The sequence below is a fragment of the Oreochromis niloticus genome, linkage group LG16 (assembly GCF_001858045.2).
Source record: "Oreochromis niloticus isolate F11D_XX linkage group LG16, O_niloticus_UMD_NMBU, whole genome shotgun sequence".
Lineage (NCBI taxonomy): Eukaryota > Metazoa > Chordata > Actinopteri > Cichliformes > Cichlidae > Oreochromis > Oreochromis niloticus.
Genome location: NC_031987.2, coordinates 28,970,597 through 28,984,213, shown reverse-complemented (window position 1 = coordinate 28,984,213; position 13,617 = coordinate 28,970,597). Strand labels below are relative to the sequence as shown.

At 43.1% G+C, this 13,617-nt stretch overlaps 1 pseudogene; it reads left to right on the top strand.

The window, feature by feature from the left end:
- Nucleotides 1–4,105: 4,105 nt before the first annotated feature.
- LOC112844163 (uncharacterized) lies at nucleotides 4,106–11,272 on the top strand (annotated as a pseudogene).
- The last annotated feature ends 2,345 nt before the right edge of the window (nucleotides 11,273–13,617 follow it).

Sequence of the window (13,617 nt, the reverse complement as noted above, 5' to 3'; positions counted from 1 at the left end):
GTCTGCTATTGCCAATCTCCTTCCCAAACCTACTAGATCAGTGAGCGTGAATCTGAGCGAACCTGCGCTAATTCTGAACTGGAAAGCCCTAGATCTAAGATTTTTGATATACAAGCCTTAGATTCAGATATTGTAGATATTATACTTGAGGCCAGCAGTGTAGATGACCTCTTATAGGCTCAAGGGACATACGTCTAGGTTACATAACAAGTGGCGAGCCAGCTAGGGGATTGGTTAATAGTAGCTTTCTGATCTTCCACCCCACAATACGCACGTTTGAGATTTAGACATTCATTTCACTGAGTCAGGTATGGATATTTGCAACCGTTTTGGGGTTGATGGTCAGAACTCCCTATGTGCTTCAGAAGGAGCTGCAGGGAAACCAGGGCCCATCACACAATGTACAGAGTAGTGCTACACAGCCCCATGCAGCTCAGAATGGTAACACACCTAACAATAATCAAAATGTGCTTGCAGAGCCCACACACGGTCATAGAGCATCTCCTGCTAATTTACCAATGAGCCCAGTCTACGTCAGTGAGAATGTTTCCACCCCCTCCCCCAAATCCAGAAAATGATTGTGTAGCCATGCAGTACTGCCCTAAGAAACTGGGTGACCAAAAGTTTTCTTGAACTCAGCCAGGAAATCATTAAAGCGGCAGTGCTGCAGGGGATTCTTAGAAAGATAGGCTTCAACCCAGCATAGCGCCCGACCACGCAGTTTACCCACCAGGTATGAGATACATGTGACGTCGTTGATAAACCTGCGGGACAAGCGCCCAAATGCCAACTCAACCTGAAGCAAAAAACCCCCGCAACTCCCCGGATCACCCGCATAAGGTTAAGGCTCCGGGTAGACCGCGTTGCGAAAAACCGGCGAGGCTTGTCCCTCAGACACAGCAGGTGGAAGGGGCGACGGTGCTGGAGCCTGATCTGAAGTGCTAGGATCTGATTTGGACTCGGTATCCTTGAAAGATCACAGTGCTTGGATAGTTGCTTTTAATTCAGCTTGCCCATCGGTGCGTGCTTTGACTTGGGCCAGGAGAATCTGCAGGTTCTGTTCATGCGAGCCCAGAATGGCACCCTGCTTGGTGAGAGCAGCCCGGGTGAGATCCGCTGAGTCCATGACTGGTCAGGTTGTGCTGTCACGGCTGAGCAGCCGAACACGGGAAAATGGACTCAGAACAGGGAAATGCTTCAATTCTGGCGCTTTAAAAATCATACAAAGAGGGAAGCCTGAGACGGACTGAACTATCCTACTACCAGTGGGATGCAGAGTTGGCACTGAGTTCACAGGGAAGTGGGGTCCGTGAGTGAGTCTTGGAAAGAAACCTTCCAGCACTGCAACGAGGGAAAATGTGTTAGGTTGTGACCCAGTCGCCATTCCAGAGTGCAACAGGTGTAATGCAAACAGTCTTACTTGGGTGCAGGCGAAAACAAAGCATGGGGGGGGGACGCAACGAGACCTAAGAAAATCAGAAATCAGGGAGGGATCAAGAATAAATGAATGAGGAACCCACATGCATTCCTCCGGACCGTAGCCGACCCAGTCCACCAGGAACTGCTGACCCCTGCCCCATCGGCGATCGCCCAGGACCCACCGGACTGTGAAGGCCGGGTGGCCGCTAACAAGCCAGGCGGGAGGCGGGGGAGCTGGCGGAGGGCACAAAGGACTTGAGCTGACTGGCGTCACCAGAGAAACATGAAATACAGGGTGGACTCTGTTAAGGTTCAAAATTGGAGAAAAGGAGTACGGAGGGCTCACAAGCAAATGACAACTCTGGTCCAGAAGGTATGATCAAAGCGAAGATTTATTGTTTACACGCGCGGAGTCCGACACTGGGCAAAGTCAGTGATCGAACTGAACTTACAATAATTAGACAAAGGTTTTATAGGGGTAAGACAACAAAGCCCCCTCTTTTGCAAAGCAGACAAAGTACAGCTTACGTCAACCTAAACCACAAAATGTTCCGTTAACTTTTAACATAGTTTTAAGAACATTACGTCTCATCTCCATCCTGGTGTCGCACCATGAACGCATTCTTATCTCCCAGAACATCTGGTGCACTTCCTGTAACCATCTGACAATATGCCGGCACAATTTGCAATTGCAGCAAAAACACATCTTAACTTCTTACCTACTAAAGTGAATCTACTATGGTGTGTACGTGTGTGTGTGAGTGTGTGGGTGTCTGCTGTGTATGCTATGTATGTGTCATGACCTCTCCTGCACCCCGGCTCACCTCACACCTCTCGTCCTAGCCAGACATAAGGCCTGCGCTCGTACACAGCTGAACTATGTGTGACTTCTAGACTAAATGTCACACTCAAATGATGCTACTCAAACCATGAAGGAAACTTACTTAAAATGAACATAAATGAAACTTAAAACTTACTTAAAAGGATATAAGTGATAAATGATACAAACTTAAATCTTAGCTCTAAAGGATATAAGTAATAAAAGATAAAAATAACTCTAGGCGTATGTCATGTAAGCAGGTGTGTTGCAATTCCTTTCAGAGCTCCTGTCCTCCTCACCGTGTATTGGCTGATCATTAACGCCTGCCAAGAGTTTCTGACCCTCACTTGACCAGGAGCCACAGCTCTTTAATAAGCTCAAATGCCATCATGTATAAAAGATTAAAATCATTTTCATAACAAAGGTTTTTTCTTCTCAGATCTGCCAATATGTTTGCTCGTCTCCATTACAGTTTAATCATTGAAAATCACCCTGATCAGCATACTATGTGGAAATTACAGATTACATAATGGCAAAAGCATTTTGTCAGACCCCTCAACTCTCAGAGAGGGCGGAAGGGCGAGCTTGAGCGCAGTGGGACTGATGACCTTTGATACCGTAAAGGGTCCGATGAAGCGGGGCACTAATTTGCGTGAAGTGGCTTGGAGTGGAATGTCTCTAATGTTCCCGCACTGACCCAGATCATGGCACTTAGGGAGAGGCAGGATAAGTTTTTAGCTCAGCAGGCTGCTCCCCCATTCACTTTAAACTATAGTAGCAGCTTCTGCCGTGGGACATCCAGGAGCTGCAGTTGATGATAACTCCTGTCCCAACAGATCAGTTAATGGTGCTGAAACACAAAAGGAAGTTGTACCACATACAATGACTTAAACCTACCGTAGCACAGAGCAATCTATGCTTCCAGGACTTAAAGGTCCTCGTTGTGCAGCTTCTGTCTTCTTTGAGGGTTTACTGCGTGAGTCCATCATGGACACCGGCTCACAAGCTACAACAGTGTCTGAGTTTCCATAAGAGCCACCTATCTCACTTACCTGTACATCCAATTCATGCCCTTCTTGAAATCGAGGGAGCTGGAGGACAGCAGGTCCCCTATCTTGGCTACACAGAAGCTCGTGTCACGTTCCCGCTGTCCATCCCTGGCAGGAAAGAGGAGCTAGTTGTGTTAGCACTTGTGGTGCCAGAGTGTCAGTTCAACAGCAGGACCCCCCTGTTGATTGGTACTAATGTGTTATTACGACTCCATGAACAAGTACTTGAACAAGATGGTCCAGAGTTCATTTACAAACTCTTCTCTAGAGACTTTGCAGTGATCTTCTAGCATATTGCCCACATCCATGACCTCAACAACCATGCATCTCCTGTCAGATTACATGGTGGAAATCCCATCACCGTCCCTGCAAAACAAAAGTGCTGCGTCACAGGTGATGTCAGGCTGAAAAAGAACAGTCAGACCACATTTGTGCTTGAACCCAATGAACGTCACAGGTTGCCAGGTGTCGTGTTCCTTGAAGCTGCACTGATGGAAATTCCCTTTAAGTCTAGCTGCAAGGTAAATGGTTCTCCGTCATGGACCTTAAATCTGGTTATTACCAGGTTGAGATTGCTGAAGAAGATAAGCCTACAACTGCTTTCACATGTCCCCTAGACTTCTTTGAATTCAATCGCATGCCACAGGGTGTCATGATTGACACCCTGTGGCAAGCGCATGCCACACAGTGTCATGAATGTGCCAAGCACCTTTCAGCGCCTTATGGAGAGGTGTGTTGGTGACTTGCACCTCAGTGAGGTATTGGTATTCCTGGACGACTTGATTGTTTCTTCAGACACATTGGATGAACACGAAGCATGGCTCATGAAGGTACTGAACCGTTAAAGATTTCAGTCTAAAGATTTCTCTGGAAAAATGTAATGTCTTTAAAATGTCAGTCAAGTATCTTGGTCATGTCGTTGATGCACAGGGAGTTCATAATGACCCTTACAAGATATCCGCCTTGAGAGATTGGCCTCGTCCTTCAAATAGGAAAAAGCTCAAATGTTTTTTAGGCTTTGCAGGGTATTATCGGCGGTTCGTCAAGGGATATTCCCAGATAGCCAAGCCCCTTAATAGCCTGACAGCAGGCTACTATCCACCAAAGAAAAGAGGCAAAGTGTACAAGAGGGAGAGCTTCACACCTCTTGTGAGTCCTAATGCACTTCTCGGTGAGGAGTGGACTCCCGAGTGTGAGAGCGCATTCAGAACTCTGATCGAGAAACTGACGTCTGCGCCCATCCTTGCCTTTGCGAATCCACACGTGCCATATGTCGTACATAACAACGCTTGTCATGATGGGTTGGGGGCAGCACTCTATCAAGAGCAGGAGGGAAAGCTCAGAGTTGTCGCATACGGCAGTCACGGTCTTTCCAAGAGCGAGAGAAACCATCCCATACACAAACTTGAATTTTTGGCCTTAAAATGGGCTGTTTGTTTGTGATTACCTTTATGGATCAAGTTTCACTGTACTTACCGAAAACAACCCCCTCACATATGTCTTGACGTCTCCAAAGTTAGATGCTGCTGAACATCGCTGGTTAGCCGCTCTTTCTACTTACCAGTTTAACATCAAGTAAAACCGCGATGCAGATGGGTTGTCCCGGCAGCCTCAAGGTCCGCCTCTGGAGGATGAAGCTTTTACTAAAGAAAGAGAGAGAATAGAGGATGTGAAAAAACGATTCATGGAAGCAAGATTATTGATATTATTGATATTCCTGAACCTGTAATGACACCTATCTGACCTGTTAGAGAGGACACAGATCTCATCACCACAGACCCTATACTTGCAGACACTGACAACGTAGCACCTGAGAGTCCAGAGTCTGAGAACACAAATATCAGGCGTTCTTCTAGGGAGAGACATCCGCCTCGGAAACTCACCTATGATGAACTGGGGGAGCCTTTAACCTCGGCCATCAGTTTGTTCTTTCAGGCTATAGGAGCTGCTATTTCACACGTGTCTGTACCTGTAGGGACAGGTATGCATGCAGGGACTCATGCAGTCTAGAGAGGGAGAGTGTAACTCTGATAAGATTTACAGCACTCAGAAATACGGGTTACCTGGAATGCATCACCTGCAGCTCCGTGCGTGGTGTGTCGTGTGGTGCAGGGGAAAAAGAACAGCAAGGAAATCTCCATGCTCCAGGATGCCATTGCTGTTGTGGATGCCTTCTGTGAGTCAGGATGTTGACATGTGGATGTTTGCCATACCAGGAGGGTGGTAGGAAACCAAAAACCTTTTTAATTTCTTTGCTACTTTTCTCCATCTGAGACTCAGGTTGTTTTTTGTTCTTGGACCCATGATAAACTGATAACTAAATGAAAGTGATGTCATCAAAAACTGAAGGTTGATAACCAGTAGATGTGAAGTGGTACCACATTTTTTTGTTTTTTCCGTTTCTTTGTTTTTCTGGTTTTTCATCCAATTTGGTTGTTAAAATTATTTTGATGGTGTATTTGAGTTATTTATTTTACTTGAAAGTATTCCTACTTTAACAATAAACCAAATGGAACTGAACAAAATAACTTATGTTTCATAAATCTGTGGTCCTGTGTGCTGTGTGGGTTGGAGGTCTTGTTTACTCTTACAGAGTCTGCTACTGTCAATCTCCTTCCTAAACCTAGTAGATCAGTGAGCATGAATTTGAGTGAACCTGTGCTAAAGTTGAACCGGAATGCCATAGGTCTAAGACTTTTGAAATACAAGCCCTAGATTCAGATATTGTAGATATTATACTTGGGGCCAGCAGTGTAGATGACCTCTTATAGGCTCAAGCGTCCAGGTTACAAATCCATTTGGAATAGGTAACTGGGAGAACTACAGGTTAATATAGACTGCGATACAGTATGGTCTAATCTAAGTTTGACTTCTAGGAAGTTTGCTCATCAACTAATTCATTTCAAAACCATCCACATAACATATATTACACCCTGTAAGAGATTTCAGATGAAACTACAGGCTACATATTGCTGTCACATATGCAAGAATTCATCACCAGGCACGTTTCTACACATGTTTTGGAACAGTCCAGGTATATCTGACTTTTGGGTTTATGTAAACTCTGTGTTATCTGATGTACTTGAAGTGTTTTACATTCCTAATCCTGGTCTTTTCCTCCTTAATGATACCTCTGACATCTCATTCAAACAAATTCAATGCAAAATGCTGTTTGCTGGATTCACATCCGTAAAGAAGACAATTGCAAAGCACTGGTTCAGTCCCGACATTTGTATGAAATCATTCTGGATACAATATCTTCGCTGTATTGTTAATTTCGAACATAACACTGCAGGATTTAATAAGGCTCGACCCACATCTGTCAAAGCTTGGAAAATCTTCCCATCCAACATTATGTGTTGGAAGAGGCAATAACTTATTGTAACTTTGTGTACGTATTATTATTTGGATTTCCTCTGTTTTTTTTTCTATTCTTCTTTGATTTGTTGCCAATGTTGCGTTGTTACTGCAGTTTATAATGATGCTGAATATGTCTGTACCCTCACTCCCGCTCCCGAACCCTGTTGTAAATCAGTAAAATGTTGATCACACACACACAAAAAAATATTGTAATTGTTGCTAAAAAGAATTTAAACTCTAGTAATCCCCACCCCAACAGTTTTTTTTTGTATAATAAGTCTCTTTACATTATCTTTACACTGAGACATTGGGAAACTAGTTTAATTATAATCACTGTTAGCAGAAGAGTAGTACCAAATGTTAATAGTATACAAGATGGAGGAATAGAAAAGTCACTTTTTTACTGTCTCTCCATGACATGAGAAATTATTATAACTTAGCTACACCTGACACGACAAAACAACCTTTTTAGGTGTTTAGAGATTTCTTTCATTTTCAGACCATATATAAACGGATTAAAGAGAGGGTTATAAAAAATCACTTGTAAAGTCATTATTAACTGTGCAGTTTTTGGAAAATCTAATTCTAATCGACCTATAATGACATCATATGCACACAAAGTAGTAAAAATGCTTAAAACAAACAGGTGAGGTAGGCAGGTCTCTGCTGCCTTTTTCTGGATAGCTCTACTGCTTCTGTAGGTTATTAGAAAAATCTTTGCATAGGTGAAAAGTATGAAAAACACAGGAAAAATAACAACACTTAGCATCACAATTAAACCATAAATTAATGTTGCTCGTGGGCTCTCACAGTAAAGTTTCCACAATGAATTATTGCAAACAATTCCTTTCAAAGTGAAATTGCAGAGTTTATTATTAGGAACTAACGCATGCAACACTGCAACTTGAAGGCCAGGCACAAACCAAGATAAGAATAGCAAAATATTGATGGTTGTTTGTCTCATGATGTCTGGATACTTTAAAGGCTTACATATAGACACATATCTGTCAAATGCCATTGCTGATAATAGTAAGATATCAGACCCAGCTATCGAGTAACACATGAAATGCTGAAATCGACATGCTGAAAAAGAAATCACCTGTTTTTCGGATAACACATCAACAAAGAGTTTTGGGTAAGTCACAGTGCTCAGGAGAACAGAGTTCACTGACAAAGCTGCAATAAAAATGTACATGGGCTCATGGAGATTGTGATGAATGCAGATCAGGAAGACAATCACTGAATTACTTATAATTATTAAAACATAAAGTGCAACCATAATTAAAAAATATAGATATCCGAATCTCTTAAGATCAACATAACCATCAAGGGTTATATATGTTGCATTTAATTCATCATCCATTGCTATATTCAAACAATTTAAATCAACAAGCAATATGACAGACTGTATAAACAGACTTAGAAACCAAGAGAAGACTATGTCAATTTTATACAAGAATGAGATACCAGAAAGTCCTCTATCTCAGTCCACATCTGTGAATGTAAATGGTTGCGATCAGTTGAATGGTCTTATGAGTGTTTTTAATCTCTGTGGATCTTATTAAGCAAACTTTACTGCTGTCATGCAAACATGTTTATCAAACGCTGTAGGCTTAAATCTCTGGGATGTGTTAGTGTTTCTGCAAGTTTTGGTAAGATAATAAAATTATTATAACAGTAACATTTAACTCTTCATCCAATCTTATATTCTTGAGAACATAATTATGATTAAAATATTATATAACAATATACAAAGATATAAGACAAATAGTCACACAGATGGTTAACAAAATATTTCTTTTTACAAAATTGAGTCAAATAACTTATTTCCAATTTTATTTTTCAATTTTTTTCCATAATAAGATTTGTATGTTTTGTAGTTTTAAATAATAAATAAAGCAAGGGAAGCGGAACAAGCAAGGCCATAATTAAATAACTTTCTCTTTATAGTTGAGCATTGTGGATATTTACATACAGTAGATCTCTACATATCTCTCAGAGAATATGGTACAGTGTGTTGTGTAGGTTGGAGGTCTTATTTACTCTTACAGAGTCTGCTATTGCCAATCTCCTTCCCAAACCTACTAGATCAGTGAGCGTGAATCTGAGTGAACCTGTGCTAATTCTGAACTGGAAAGCCCTAGATCTAAGATTTTTGATATATAAGCCCTAGATTCAGATATTGTAGCTATTATAGTAGATATTATATTTTGAGTGTGCTTCAGGAGGAGCTGCAGGGAAACCAGGGCCCATTACACAACGTACACAGTAGTGCTACACAGCCCCATGCAGCGCAGAATGGTAATACACCTAATAATAATCAAAATGAGCCTGCAGAGCCCACATATGTTCATAGTGCATCTGCTAATTTACCAATAACCCCCCCCCCCAACACTCCGTTTCAGAGAGACAAACCTTGAACATCCCGATGTCAAACTTCTTCTCAGGGGTGATGTCTTGTAAGGGAAGTGGTCCAAGCGAGGCGAGCTGGTCTACCAGTTGGCCTTACTCAAACAGTTCAGAGAAAGGGCATTGGAGGAAGTACTTGATGATGTCGGCCATCTTGGTTCTGAGTGTTCACTTCAACTTGCTCGTGCCAGGTTCTACTGGCTGAGGATCGCCAGAGACATTGAGGAGAAATGCAAAAAGTGCGAACGCTGTTTCAGGAGGAAGGCTGTGCCTCAGAAGGCCGCGCCTTTGGAGAACATTTCTGCTACTTATCCGCTCAGACTTCTTTGTATGGATTATCTATCCCTTGAGCTGAATGATAGAGACTCAAGAAGCATTTTAGTCATCACTGACCGTTTTACAAACACTGGCAGACTCTGCTTACCAGCAGTACAAAACTAGCAAATCAGCAGCAAAGAGAGCAGTAGCAAAAGCGAGATCAGCCCACTACGACCAACTATACGCCGACCTGAATACACCAGAAGGAGTGAACAAGATCTACCACCTCGCGAAGGCGCACCACCGCTCAGCGCAAGATATCGGTCAAGTCAAATGCATCAACGACAATAACCACCAGGTCCTCCGAGATCCGCCAACCATACTAAGGCATTGGAGCAATTACTTCTCAGAGATCAGTAACAAAGAATTCCCCCACCCTCCAATTATAAGCGCTGACCCAGTACCCGGACCAGTCCCGCCTATTACACCCACTGAAGTGGAAACGGCCGTCAAGAAGATGAAAAATGGAAAAACAACTGGACCAGACGATATTCCAACCGAAGTCTGGAAGCTTCTCGGGCGACCGGGAACGACCATCCTGACAGAACTGTTTAACAACATTGTCAGCACAGGGGAAGTCCCGAAGATCTGGACGACCAGCATCACCATACCCATATGGAAGAACAAAGGGGATGTAGCCGAATGCTCAAACTATCGTCCTATCCGCCTACTATGTTACACGACGAAAATATTCGAAAGAGTCATCGATGCACGTCTTCGGGAAATGGTCAACGTCACCCCCAACCAATACGGTTTCGTAAAGGGATGTGGAACAACTGACGCCATACACGCCGCCCGACTCCTGCTGGAGTAACACAGGGGAAAGAACAAGACGGTACATATGGCCTTCGTAGACCTGGAAAAGGCTTTCGACAGGGTACCCCATGACCTCATATGGCACTCCCTAAGATCGCATGGTGTCCCTGAGGCGTACAACAAATGGATACAGCTCCTCTACGACAACGCCACCAGTTCAGTCTGATGCGCCGCTGGACTATCACCTCCCTTCCCAGTTAGTGTTGGGGTCCACCAAGGGTCAGCTCTGTCACCCCTCCTCTTCATTCTATGTATGGATACCATCACGGCCGACCTCCAGCTACCTCATCCATGGTCACTCCTCTTTGCCGATGACGTATTCCTCGCCAGCAAAGACAGAGAAGAGACCCAAACGACGACGCAACTCTGGAAGACCCGGCTCGATGAATATGGCATGCGGCTTAATACGAAAAAGACCGAATACCTGGAAGGAGGCCCCCAAACTGATGGCACCATCATAATTGACAACGAAGAGCTGAAGAAGACAAAAGAGTTCCGCTACTTGGGCTCAGTCATCAGCTACAATGGAAATATAACCTCCGATGTCCGAGCAGGAATAAATGCAGCCTGGTTAAAATGGCGACAGGTCATTGGGGTCCTTTGCGACAGAATAATGCCAGATCGACTCAAGGGAAAAATTTACAAAGTGGTGGTCCGCCCAGTAGCCCTGTATGGCTCCGCATGTTGGCCCGCATTGACCACACATGAACAGGCCCTAAACACCATGGAGATGCGTATGCTCCGATGGAGCCTGGGAATTACAAGACGGGACCGTGTTACGAACAAAGACATACGGAAGCAACTAGGTGTAGCCCCAATTAAGGAAAAGATGCTCGAGTCCCGCCTGAGGTGGTATGGACACGTGATTCGAAGCGATGAGAACTCTGTAGCAAAAACGGCAATGATGATCGACCCAGAAGGATGCCGGCCCCGAGGCAGACCAAAGAAATGGTGGATGGACAAAATAAAGGAGGACATTAAGACCATCAACGCATCACCTGAGGACGCCTTGGACAGAACCAAATGGAGAAACCTTTGCCGAAGAGCGGACCCTGCACCAGCAGGAACAACACCAGGATGAGGAAGAAAGTGTTGTCCACACAGAAGTTCATGTAATCCGTAATGCAGTGTGTGAGGCTGTTGAGGTCATCCTCCAAAGGGCTGCAGAGGTTGTCCCACACAGTAGAACGGAAACAGTCCCTCATATATATATATATATATATATATATATACATATATATATATATATATATATATATATATACATATATAGGGTGGGCCATTTATATGGATACACCGTAATAACATGGGAATGGTTGGTGGTATTAAAGTCCTGTTTGTGGCACATTAGTATATGTGAGGGGGCAAACTCCTCAAGATGGGTGGTGACCAGTGTTGGTCAAGTTACTTGAAAAAAGTAATCAGTAACTAATTACTGATTACTTCCCCAAAAAAGTAATCCCATTACTTTACTGATTACTTATTTTCAAAAGTAATTAATTACTTAGTTTTTAAAAACATGATTTACAACCTGAATAGGTGTTAAAGCGATAGATCTTTCTGCCCAATTCTGCTTTTTCTGCATAATCTATCATACAAAATGTAATCAAATGGAAAAGTCTCTTTTTAAAACTTGTTTTATTAGTTTTAATATTTTAACTTTATGCATCAAGCAAAATTTTAATTATATGCAACATTCTCTGACTGGAAGAAATTTGTTTAACATTTAAACCTATTTTCTGCACATTCCAGCACATAAAATAAAATATTTTTTTGTGTTTACACTCACTCTTTCAAATAGATGCAAGTAAAACACAGCAGAAAATAAATAAAATCAAAGACTAGCAGTTCTGTTGCTCTATTTTCACCTGTAAAGCAGGAGTGGGGTAGGCGGAGGTTTACCCTGGTGCAGGTGTGCCGCAGCAGTCAGTGGAAGAATCCGCGAGTTTCTCTGTGAGTTTCGTGGTAGCGCACTCAGTGCTTGCTTGGAAGTTTAGGGGGGTTTTTTTGCTGTAAAAAGAAGTTTTCTTCCCACGCACAACGGACACTAATGTTTTTGCCACTTTTTATGGAATCAAACTCAAAGTAAGGTCAGTACTTCCACGCTTTAAACGCTGCACGCTCATACTCTCTCCGCACTCGATATATCATCCATTGTTGATCTGCACACAGCTGTTGCCATGAACGTCGCACTCGCTTATGTCACTGTCATGAGACACTCTCGCCAAAAAATAGTAACGCAGTAACGCAGCGTTCCTACGGGAAAGTAACGGTAATCTAATTACCGTTTTTGCAATAGTAATCCCTTACTTTACTCGTTACTTGAAAAAGTAATCGGATTATGCGTTACTGCCCATCTCTGGTGGTGACCATGGTGGCCATTTAGAAGTCGGCCATCTTGGATACAACTCTTGTTTTTTCAATAGGAAGAGGGCCATGTGACACATCAAACTTATTGGTAATGTCACAAGAAAAACAATGTTGTGCTTGGTTTCAACGTAACTTTATTCTTTCATGAGTTATTTACAAGTTTCTGACTACTTATAAAATGTGTTCAATGTGCTGCCCATTGTTTTGGATTGTTTTGGATTTTGGATTACAACCAAATTTCCCCTTGTGGGACAATTAAAGGATTATTCTATTCTATTCTATATAGATATATATATATCTATATATACATATATATATTCATATATCCCTCATATATGAATATAACAGTAAATACTAAATATTGAATATTATTGTGCAGCACGTAGGATCGACAGCGCACAGTGTGCTTGAGGTAGGAGCCAAAAAGGGTGTCGTTTGTGTCTGTGAGCACCCGCGTGTACACCTCATGAGCGCGCTTATATTTAAAAGGTTCCTTCGTGTAATGATCTGCTAGAGGGTGTGGGGAGCCATAGCCCCGTCCTCCAGGGCATGAAGCGGGTATGGAGGAGACCCAGGCTCCAGACATCCAGAGGCCCTCAGAGCAGGATTAATCCTTAACGGTGTGCCAGCATTTACTGCTGCGTTTTACCAGAAGCACGGAAGGAATATCCCGGAAGGAGAACGGCTTACCCTTATACTGACCGGTGCCGCTCTGCAATCATGTACAGGTGGATTCCCAATTAAACCAGGCACGAAATAAAGAAGAGGGACCGTGAGTAGTAGAGCAAGCGAGAGAGAGAGAGAAAGGAAAAGAGAGGCAAGTAGGTCATCCGGCTACAAGTCTAAGACAATCAGAAAACTCTGCACACGGATAGGAGCAGACAAAGTACATACCATGCCGTACGATCCCTGGGGAAACCCAGTGGAACGGTTTAACTGGACTCTCCTTAGTATGCTATGGACCCTGGAAGAGAGAGACAAATACCATTGGAGGGATTTTGTGAAACCTTTGGTCCACGCATACAATTGCACGAGAAACAGTACAAGGGGATATTC